The following is a 12479-nucleotide window of genomic DNA, read 5'->3' as shown; positions in this document are numbered from 1 at the left end:
GGACACAGTGGGGGCAGAATGCTGGACACAGTGGGGGCAGAATGCTGGACAGAGTGGGGGCAGAATGCTGGACACAGGGGCAGACTGTGAGACCCGGGGGCAGAATGCTGGACATGGGGGCATGGTTGGAGACATAGGGGGCAGAATGGAGACATGGGGCATGATTGGAGACAAGTGGCAGGATTTCAGACATGGGGGCATGGTTGGAGACATAGGGGGCAGAATGGAGACATGGGGCATGATTGGAGACACTGGGGGCAGAATTGGAGACAGATCGTGCAGGATCATGGGGCAGGATGGATACGATGGAGACAGATGGGGCAGGATGGAGAGATCACATGGGGCGATCATATGGGGCAGGATGGGGAGATCATATGGGACAGAATGGATACTCATGAGGGCAGGATGGGAGAACATATGGCTGACGCCAGGAATGAGACACACGGTGGCCAGGATGGGGAATATTATTACCATAGGGGCTAATTTAGGGATATTATTACTGCAGTGATGTATTTATTTTGTTTTTTAAAGACACGGTTTTAGATGGGGGGGGAGTGGTCCTGTTACTGTGTAGAGTGACACTATGTCGCCTCTTTTTCTTCATGTGGTGTAATGTAGAAGTTGGGAAAAATTAAGTAATGTATTCTACAAGCAGAGCTCGAGATAACTGTGTTATTTCCTGCAGAGACGAGTCCTGGCTGGATGAAGTGATGGCGGTCTGGGCTGGATGAAAGATGAAGGACTTCACCTAGAGACGTCACTTGTGAGTCAGTGTGTTACCTATACACTGACACTATACACTGTATACAGAGCTCCTGTGTATAATTTCACTAGTGATCACTGTATTATCTGTACACAGACACTGCATACTAAGTACAGATTTCCTGTGTATAATGGCACTTATGGTGATAGTATGGTGCTTTTTTTTTAATTACTGATCAGAATTGTAGTATTCAGTCACTATGTGGTGGTAATATGTGGTCTGGACATGGTGTTGCGATATTTGTTCCTTGTATGTGATATTATTCGATCACTGTGGTGGTAATATGTCATCTGGTCATGGTGTAGCGGTATTTGTTCCTTGTATGTGATATTATTGGTCATTCTAAAAATTGAAAAATAAATAAAAATATACCTAAATTGTATTGCATATTTTAACAAATATTTAATAGGTTACAGTAGAGTAAGGCCCGGCCAAAAGTGTCTACCGTGTTATGGTGGCGGCTTAAAAAATCTTTTGGCCAAAACAAAAGCTGCCGGCTATATGTGTTATCTGGTGATGGGAACTGTCAATGTGTGATAGGTGAGAAGTGGAGTTTTTCCAAGAGAGAGCGGTGGGACTGTGGACAGTTCGAGGGGTGGAGCATAGAGGTGGGGCTGGGGTGGAGCCTGGGCGGAGTCTCAAGGGGGCCTCGAAAATTTTGCCAGTATGGGGCCCCGAAATTTCTAGTGGCAGCCCTGATCCACTGCCCCGAGTAACAGGCTCAGGTTGTCCCTAGCAGCCTATAATTATCACTGCTATCACTTCACCACACTTTCCCTAACTGAACTTGGCACTAATTCTCAGTTTCACCGCCCCAATCTGGATGGCTGTTACAGTTAACCCTGTCTATGTTAAACTGCAGCTCCAGGGGTTTTACGTTCAGATAACATACATTACTATAAAATACATTTAACCACTTGGGGTGTCGGAGAGTAAAACATCATCTTCATATCTCCTACATATCAGGGTAATATTCACCTTGATAACTTTGTATGGCCCCAGATTGATGGTATAGATATCCAAATGGCTGCTGGCAGGAAAAAGTTTCCTTACTCTTGATCTAATGTGTAAAACCATCTTAAAACCTTGGAGGATCTTTTAAAACTGAGGAACCATTTAAGCTCTTTGGCCACTATTACAATGTAGCATTGTGTGAAATTAGATTGCAGCCGATTATATATTTTGATAAATCAGATTTTGCACAGTAACATTGAGAATATTTACTGTTTTCTTTTATATATAGTTTGCATTATTGCTCGTGCACAGAGGCTGATACAGATAAGCATCGCCTAGACTGGATGTTAGTGTGGCTTGTCCTACTTATGGCTCTCTATAAAAATAGTCATGATATTAAAGCTCGGTATGATATAAATATCTCCTCTTTTCTAGAATGGGTACCATGCATTTTTTCACAGCTGTGAAAAACGAATGACCTTTAAATCTAATGCAACTGGGAAATGTAATGCATCTGAGAAATCTCACTATGTACTGTAAATGGCAACCGAGACTGGAAGATGGGCATAATAAATGGAATTTTCTGCATATGATTTCAAGTGCAGAACATAAAGCCAGAATGATGAAAGTGACTGTTATTCAAGGATGCCAAGCTGCGTTTGTTAAAGCTGCCTTACAGCGGCTTGCAAAAGTATTCACCCCCTTAGCTTTTACTCATTTTGCTACATTACAACCTGTGCTTAAATATTTTTGTAATCCGATTTTCGTGTGATGCACTAAATAGTCTAAGTTGGAGAAGTGAGAAAAATATAGGTATAAATTAAATCTATGGGATCAAATAACTGAAAGTTGGCATGTGCATGTGTATTCACCCCTTTTGCTATGAAGACTCAAAAAATTTCTGGTGCAAGCAATTCCCTTCATAAGTCATATGCTTATTGAAAAGAAGACCACCTGTGTGCAATCTAGGTGTCACATGTCTGTCAGTATATACACACCTTTTCTGAAAGGCCACAGAGGCTGCAAGACCATTAGGCAAGAAGCACCACTGACCAAACAACACCATGAAGACCAATGAGATCTCCAAACAAGTCAGGGGCAAAGTTGCTGAGAAGTACAAGTCTGGGTTGGGTTATAAAAAAAAAATATCCCAATCTCTGATGAATCCCTGGAGCACTATTAAATCCATTATCATCAAATGGAAAGAACATGGTACCAGAACAAACCTGCCAAGAGAGGACCGCCCACCAAAACTCTCAGCCAGGGCAAGTAGGGCTTTAATCAGAGAGACCGCACAGAGACCAAAGGTAACCCTGAAGGAGCTGCAGAGTTCCCTAGCAGAGACTGGAGTATCTGTCCATATAACCACAACAAGCCATACACTCGATAGAGGTGGCCTTTATGGAAGAGTGGGCAGAAAAAAAGCTTTAATTGCACAGAAAAATGGTAACGCTAGTTTTGAGTTTTCCAAAAGACACGTGGGAGACTCCCTAACTGTATGGAGGAAGGTGCTGTCGTTAGATGAGACGAAAATTTAACTTTTTGGTAAACGCTATGTCTGGCGCCAAACCAACACAGCTCATCACCAAAAGAACACCATCCCTACTGTGAAACATGGTAGTGACAGCATCATACTCTGGGGAAGTTTTCCGGCAGCATGGACAGGGAAAATGGTCCGAGTCGGGGGAACATCAATGGTGCGAAATACAGGAATATTCTTGAGATGGAGGTTCAACTTCCAACACGAAAATTACATAAAGCATACTGCTAAAGCAACTCTCGAGTGGTTTAAGGGGAAATGTGCAATGTTTTGGGGTAGCATAGTCAAAGCCCAGACCTTAAGGTACCTTCACACTGAACGATATCGCTAGCGATCCGTGACGTTGCAGCATCCTGGCTAGCGATATCGTTCAGTTTGACACGCAGCAGCGATCAGGATCCTGCTGTGATGTCGTTGGTCGCTGCAGAAAGTCCAGAACTTTATTTCGTCGCTGGACTCCCTGCAGACATCGCTGAATCGGCGTGTGTGACGCCGATTCAGCGATGTCTTCACTGGTAACCAGGGTAAACATCAGGTTACTAAGCGCAGGGCCGCGCTTAGTAACCCGATGTTTACCCTAGTTACCAGCGTAAAAGTAAAAAAAAAAAAACACTACATACTTACCTTCCGCTGTCTGTCCCCGGCGCTGTGCTTCTCTGCACTGGCTGTGAGCGCCGGCCAGCCGGAAAGCACAGCGGTGACGTCACCGCTCTGCTTTCCGGCCGCTGTGCTCACAGTCAGTGCAGGAAAGCACAGCGCCGAGAACAGACAGCGGAAGGTAAGTATGTAGTGTTTGTTTTTTTTACTTTTACGATGGTAACCATGGTAAACATTGGGTTACTAAGCGCGGCCCTGCGCTTAGTAACCCGATGTTTACCCTGGTTACCTGCATCGTTGGTCGCTGGAGAGCTGTCTGTGTGACAGCTCTTCAGCGACCAAACAGCGACGCTGCAGCGATCGACATCATTGTCGGTATCGCTGCAGCGTCGCTGAGTGTGAAGGTACCTTTAATCCAATAGATAATCTGTGGTCAGACTTGAAGATTGCTGTTTGTCACGATTCACACCGTGACCGTCACAGACGGCTATCACATGTGCAGGGGGGCTTGTCTTAGTTCTCCCTCCACTCCACAATGTGATGAAAAAACACCCACAAGGCTATTGACCTCTTGTTTACAGCAGGGGCTTATTTTAGGTATCCCACTGCTCTTCAATATACCACGAACTGCAGGGATTTATGTATATCCCACTTACAGTTCCACTTGAAACTTGCAGCTCTCTGGCGCCCCCCTTTCTCTCAGGTCAGATTAGGTACTGCACCTAGGGGAATTAGTCGCCAGAAAGGCTGCCTGCTATGTACTGGCTATTGGGCACGCTGCAGCGACGCGATAAACTACTCCCGCTCAGGCAGGAACAATAATTATCAACGCTGCAGTTGCTACAGCAACACCCAAAGGCCTGCACACGGTATTGCTGCCACCAGCTTTGATTAAACGGGTCCGAAGCTAACCCAAAACAGTAGCGTAACTCCCTTCAGAAGACTTAGGGTACGTTTTCGAACAGGAAGAACGAATCTAGTATTAAATATTATACTCCGTCAAAGGTTTCAGGCAGTATTTATAAAAAGTCATATAAAGATGTTACAATATGAGACAATTGAAAATATGTACAAGGTAATTATAAAAAAAATAACAGGGGTTAAATGAGAAATAACACTTACCCTACATGTGTTCAGAGCATTGCAGGCAACCAGGCTAGTGGAGTTTCCATCTGTCCCAGTGCATTAGGACTTCTGGTTAGGAACAGCTCTTCAAGTCAGACTCACATAGGCTCCAGCAGACAGACTCCCTGCTGGGGTCTGGCAAAACACTTATAGCTCAACCTGGTGACATCACTAAAAGGGGTTGGTTTACCCAGTCCGTCCTACCTCTTCAGTCTTACTAGATTTAACACAAGTTTGTCTAATGCCTGTATCTCCGCTACAGAACATGTCATAGTCATAACAAACCCAGCATTCATCTCGTATTAACATTGGCATTCTAATGAGATCAAATATGTCCTATTTGTGATGCATAATTACAGAGAAATCCCTACTTTTTTCCTGATGGAGTTAGAAGCTCATGTTTAGTGTGACTGACAGAACGGCCGACGAACGTTAACCATATGTATTTTCCTTTTTCTAGCCTACATCGTTGGCCCAATATCTTACAATAATGGAACAAAGGACTTCCATGGATTTTGGAGCCATTTATACCAGTTTCAGCTAGTGCAGTTGGAAGGGGTACGAGTAACTTGGTTCGAGCCTGGAATTTATGGCCCAGGCAATAAAACCCTCTTCTACCATACATTCCAACACAAAGAGACACAGAGAGCCAGAGAGAGAAGGGGGGTTTTAGCCCCCAGCGTGGGCTGGAGGACAAAGCTACAACATCATATTATATTTCATACAATATCGTGACATTCTTCAACAGAGGAAACCATCTAACTTGAAGGAGCTGGAGCAGTTTTGCCTTGAGGAATGGGCCAAAATCCCAGTGGCAAAATGTGGAAAGCTCATAGAGACTTATCCTAAGCGACTTGCAGCTGTAATTGCCACAAAGGAGGCTCTACAAAGTACTGACTTTACGGGGTGAATAGTTATGCACACTGAAGTTCCTGTATTTTGTCCTATTTGTTGTTTACTTCACTATAAAAAGAAAACCTAATGTTCACACTTGTAGGCGTGTTCTTTACATGAACTGATGTAAACCATAATAAAAACAGTGAAATTCCAGGTTGTGAGGTAGCAAAATATGAAAAATGCCAAGGGGGTGAATACTTTTGCAAGCCACTGTAAATGTTCTGTTCTTTATATGTACCGATGTTATAAATTCTGACTGTGGTCTTAGGGGCCCAGTACACAATACATAGTGTGCTCCCCATACACAGGAACACTCGCCTCGACTGTGCTCTCCTGTGTCCTCTATGATGACAGCTGCTGGCGGCAGATTATTTCCTAGACAACAAAAGGATTGGCCATCAGGGATCCGAAATGCCGCATCCTTCTGTCTCCCAACATCATCGGTCAGGGAAGAGTCGGGAGGCCTCCACGCACATTTTACTGTAGGTTGACTGCACTGATATCAACAGGAACAGCCAATGTTGAAGGGGTATTCCCATCTCCAAGATCCTATCCCAATATGTAGTAGGTTTAATAAGAGTAGTAGCAAATACCTCCAATTAGAAATGTAGTATAGTTCTTGTGATTTGCTATGACGCTTACCCCATGTGCAGGGCATTGCGGTAGCTTAGGTATCCATGGTTACAACTACTCATATAGTGACAGTCAGTTATTTAGTTGCTAATGGTCGTAACCATGGATACTTAAGCTTCCGTAATGCCCTGCATATGGGGGAAGTGACATCAGAAGAACTATACTACATTTCTAATAAGAATTATTTGCTAATATTATTATTATTATTACACCTACTACATATTATTATAGTATCTTGGAGTTGGGATTACCCCTTTAATCTTATCTTTATGGCAGTCTTCATTCTTCAGTGAAGTGGAGTAACTTGAAGATCATGGGCCCCAATACCAAATCTCATCCGGGTCCCCACCTGTCACAGGTCTTTGATAGTATTTTTCTTCTCATATGGTCCTCGTGCCACGGCATTCCCTACACCCTCTATAGTTACACTCCTGCTTAAGGTGCAGTCATGCTGTAAATTTCAATTCAGTCTTAGTCTTATTTATTTCTTTTAAATCCTCATGATTCCAGGGATATGGATTTTTTTTATATAGTGCCACTTTTTATGATCTTAACCAATGGGGCGTTGCTCAGAGAGTAATTTTTCAGAACAGCCTACAGACATGCTCTCATAGAATCCTGTGAGCCACGTAAAGACCCTAAAGATCAGCACTAAATAAAAAAGGCCCATATCTCTGGAACCATATGGAGGATATATAAAGAAACAAAGAGCAAAATCCTCAGAGGAGGAGTTCAAAGTCAGTGCGTTAGGAAATCTGCTGAGGGCAACTTCTCCTCAGTGTACAATGCAGTGTGTCCTTCCCATGGCAAGCAGAGCATTCAATGCTACTGCATTAGGGCGCAGTCAGAGGGCCGTATACATTGGAGGGACATCGGAGCGCAGTGCGGGGCATGGCCATGGCTCTACCGACCTGAGCTTGACAGCTGAATAGAATTACATGAACGCTCGTGTAGGAAGAGCCACCGGCCAGTCCGCGCCCTGCGTTCCAATCTCTGTCCGTTTTATACGGCTGTCTGACTGTGCTCTGATTATTATGAAAACAGATAAAAATAGAATTATTCACCCGCCGATCTCCCTCTGCTCCTCCATGCCACCGCATACGTCCCTCGCTGGTCTTCCTGGTCACTCTTTCGCTGGGAACAATTCATGGCCAGTAACTGGCTGCAGCGGTTACGCAACATCTCTCTCGGGAGAGTAAGCAAGGAGACTGGGACCAGTAACCGGAAGAAAGCAGCAGAACATTGGTAGTTTGGGGGTTTTACACCAAGCTAGGTGTGCTTTTAAAATTAATTAAAAAAAAAAGAGGTACTGTAGCTAACACCTTTAAGACTAAGGTAACACAACTGCTTTGACTATAAGACATTTCCCAGCCAAAGATCTTAGTATGACAATGTTACATTATAATTAGGGATAAGTGGACCCGGGGAAGTTCGGGTTCTGGTACCCGACCCAAACTTTAGTCCAAAGTTTGGTTCAGGTACCAGAACTTGAAGCAGAACTGAACCCCATTAAAAACAATAGAGACCCAAACTTTGGATCTAGGAAAAAAAAATCTCTCTCTCCCGGAACTCTGAGCATTAAAACGGATTTCTGGGAGAAGTTCGGAGTTTAGCACCATACACTGAGTGTTCAATACCAACCTTCGGGTTTATTCATCTCTAATAATATAACTAAAGTGAATTTGCCCCGATTTCGACTCTGAGGCACTAGCGGACACAGACTGTTCTTGTACTATGCAAGAACAATTTATGGGCCCTTTGTAGTCCAATAACTCATTATAATGCACAATTCCACCTGTGTTAGAGGTAGAAATGGGCCCCTTACCTCTTGGGCCCCTGTGTGGCTTAACAGGTTGCACCAATGATATGTAATCTGCAGATTTGGATGACTTGTGACACAGCTGCGATAATTTGTGGGTCGCTTTTTTATTTTTGCTGCTAGTAAATGGGGTTTTATAAAACCCAAATCACATGTATAGATTAAAAACAAATCAGTAATGATTTTTTTTTAGCTTGCAGAGCACCCCACCTATCATATATTTACTGTATGAATATCCTAGAGTACGCTATAAATGTCATGGTCACCATATCTATTTATTATTCATTAGATTTATATTGAGAGCTATGTTTCTTGTTCAGTATAAAATTAATATCAATCTTGCACATTCATTACCAGAAATTACAAAAAATATAAAGCTTGGCTAATGTAAAGTGCCATGGAATAAATGGTGCTATAAAAATGTATAATAATATTAATACTTTATATTCACTTGATCGAAATCAACTCATACAGTGACTAAGAATAGCCAGTAGGTGGAGACTGTGTGCTGTAGAACAATGTACAAGGGAAATCATGAGGATCTTCAAGGACCTCTGTAGGGGTGAAAACTGATGCCAGGATAGTGGACATTCTCATAAATACTATTAAATGATGTGGAGAAATTCAAAGTGTTCCTGTGATCACATAAGAGATAATCAGAAGCATGATTACTGTAAATGATTCCATCAAGGAAGTGGTCCTTATGAAAAGGGACTATAACAGGCCTCAATATTTATTAGAATGATGGTTTTATATGTTGGAATCTTAGGCATGTCTTAGGCCCTGTTCACATCACATTTGTGCCCTATTTTTATCAAATACGTCATGAAATCTCTTTATAGAGATGTCGCTACGGCTTTATTGTCAGACAGAGGCTTTTAGTTGGAATATGTTAGTAAACTGTGGAAAAAAACGAGGGAATAGAATATCATGGTAGACTATGCAATGATGTACTATGCCAGATGTATGGCATCCTTCACAGGCATGAGCTTTTCATGTTACTATTACCCCTTAAACTGATGCCATGATAGCCTATAGGAGGAAAATGCATGAAAACGATGCCTAAGGATATGATCACACTGAGTCTTTTTCAAAAAAATTTTGGAGCATATCCTTTTCAAAATCCTCCACCAAAAACTGATTCTAAAACTCTTTGAAAATTCTTCCAATTCATTTTTTAGGGGAAATCTACTTTGATTTTCATATGAGGAGTTTTTGAGAATTTGTTTTGTCCAAAGAGTTTTTGAAAAATGCCTGGTAGAAAAAATAAAGTATATTACTTCTTTGAAAAGGATCCTGAAGTAAACCTCTCCAAACAGGGCATTGCTGCAAAGAAAGCTTCAGGAGAAAAAAAAAGTCTTCAAAACCTCTTCAGGAAAAAGAAAAACTGTTCCAAAAACTCCTCAAAAAAGGAGCGTTCCCCCAAAACGGTTTCTGCTTGAAAAACTTGTTTTTTTTTAACGCCTTAAAACATTCAGGCTGAACATAGCCTAAAATTATAACAGGTGTCCAGATGTTGCTCCACCGACTTTATACCAGGATTGGGCAAAATGGTCGGTACTCTTGTAAGACAATGGAAGAATGATCCGCACTCCCTGAAGAACATATAGTAAATGCTGTTATTTTTCTGGATTTCTCAACTGCTGCATTGATTTATAAGTGTGCTGTAAAACTATTGCTGGCTGCAGGACTTTTAGGTAACAGAAGGTTAGCAACTAGTGGGAAGTTCATGATGGACTTCAGCGTTACATGGGGCTGTTTAGGCCTCGTACACCAAAGTGCCAGTAGTTGTAACACAAGTGAACACCAGGCATACAGAAAACAAGTTCCACTAACCAGCAATTCTACAAGAACGTGGCAGAAGTTTATTCTGGAAGTGAGTACAGCTTAGTGGGAAGCTGGGAGAGGCCCAAACAAGATTCCAGGTGGGGACCAGGGTGATGCAGAACCATTAATAGTCCTGAGAATGCTGTGGGTCAGAGAAGGTCGTCTGTATGCACACAGTGGTGAACTACAAGTGCCAACCTAGTGTGAAAGATTTCGAGAAGGAATTCTAATTCTTGCCTCATTGGAGCATCTGGAAAAGTAGCCGCTATAGCTGATGTGCAGAAAGTAGTACAGAAGGATTTTGCTAAAATCTATATACATAATTGTCTAAGGGGTACTTCTGTCTGTCTGTCCTTCTGTCACGGTTATTCGTTCGCTGATTTGTCTCGGCAGCTGCCTGTCATGGCTGCCGCGACCAATCAGCGACGGCCACAGTCCGATTAGTCCCTCCCCTGCTCTCCTGCACTCACTGCCCGGTGCCCGCTCCATAATCCCCTCCGCTCACCGCTCACACAGGGTTAATGGCAGCGGTAACGGCCCGTGGTGTAACGCACTCCGTTACCGCTGCTATTAACCCTGTGTGTCCCCAACTATTTACTATTGATGCTGCCAATGCGGCATCAATAGTAAAAATAGGTCATGTTAAAAATAATTAAAAAAAACAAAAAATCTGCTATACTCACCCTCCGCTGCCTTTCTCGCTCCTCGCCATGCTCCCGGGATCGCTCCATTGCAAGCGGCAGCTTCCGCTCCCGTTCCAGGGCTGGTGTGCGACAAGGACCTGCCGTGACGTCACGGTCGGTCATGTGACCGCGACGTCATCATAGGTCCTGCTCACACCAGCCCTGGGACGGGACTGCAAGCTGCCGCTTTCAATGGAGCGGTCCGGGGAGCGTGGCGAGGAGTGAGAAAGGCGGCGGACGGTAAGTATAGCAGGACTTCAATGGGCTATAGGTGAGTATATATATATATATATTATTTTTAAGTCTCTATACTGCGTGGCTCTGTGCTGGGCAATATACTACGTGACTGGGCAATATACTATGTGGCTCTGCTATATACTACGTGACTGGGCAATATACAGTACTACGTGGGCTGTGCTATATACTATGTGGCTGGACAATACGTGACTGGGCAATATACTACATCGCTGGGCAATATACTATGTGGCTGGGAAATATACTACGAGACTGGGCAATATACTACATGGTTGGGCAATATACTACGTGGCTGGGCAATATACTATGTGGCTGGGCAATATACTACGTGGACATGCATATTCTAGAATACCCGATGCGTTAGAATCGGGCCACCATCTAGTAGAATTATATTACTGTGAGATCGTATTGGAAAAGAAGTGCAAACTACTGCCATGTGTCTGTATCCAATAGCTGTATGAAAACTGTCAAGTCAAGTGTGAATACAAATCAGTCTGGTGTCAGCCATCTGTTATATTCTTTCAAGTTCATCTACCTCAGTAAAAGTTGTTCTGCTCTTAAAGGGGTTGTGCACTGCTAGGACATGGCGACACATACTGAATAATTGTTAACCACTAAAGTATAACACTAATGTACAGTAGTTTTTTTATCGCCTCAATTGCATTGATCTGCAAAATCATATGTCCATGTCATTTTTACTGGACAATAAATTACATAAAAACAAAATAAAAAAAAAGTGGCGGAATTTATTTTTTAAAATAAAATTACCCCTCCTGAATTTTTTCCTGCTTTTCACTGCAATATAAGAAAAAATAAATGGCGTCATTCAAAACTACAACTCGTCCTGCAAAAGAAGAGTCCTTATACAGTGGCCTGTGAGAGTAGTCACCCCCGTGATGCTTTACCTATTTTGTTACATTACAACCTGTATTTAAATATTTTTGTAATCCAATTTGTGTGTGATGCATCAGCACTAGTGTTGAGCATTCCGATACCGCAAGTATCGGGTATCGGCCGATACTTGCGGTATCGGAATTCCGATACCGAGATCCGATACTTTTGTGGTATCGGGTATCGGTATCGGATCAATAGGGATGTGTAAAATAAAGAATTAAAATAAAAAATATTGATATGCTCACCTCTCCGGCGGCCCCTGGACATCACGCTGGTAACCGGCCGGCTTCTTTGTTTAAAATGAGCGCCTTCAGGACCTGCGAATGACGTCGCGGCTTCTGATTGGTCGCGTGCCGCCCATGTGACCGGCACGCGACCAATCAGAAGCCGCGACGTCATTCTCATTCACAAAACTCCTAATTCTAGGAATTAAGGACCTGCGAATGACGTCGCGGCTTCTGATTGGTCGCGTGCCGGTCACATGGGCGGCAC

This window comes from Ranitomeya imitator, chromosome 2, assembly GCF_032444005.1.
Source record: "Ranitomeya imitator isolate aRanImi1 chromosome 2, aRanImi1.pri, whole genome shotgun sequence".
NCBI classification, from domain to species: domain Eukaryota; kingdom Metazoa; phylum Chordata; class Amphibia; order Anura; family Dendrobatidae; genus Ranitomeya; species Ranitomeya imitator.
This window is presented reverse-complemented; position numbering follows the sequence as displayed.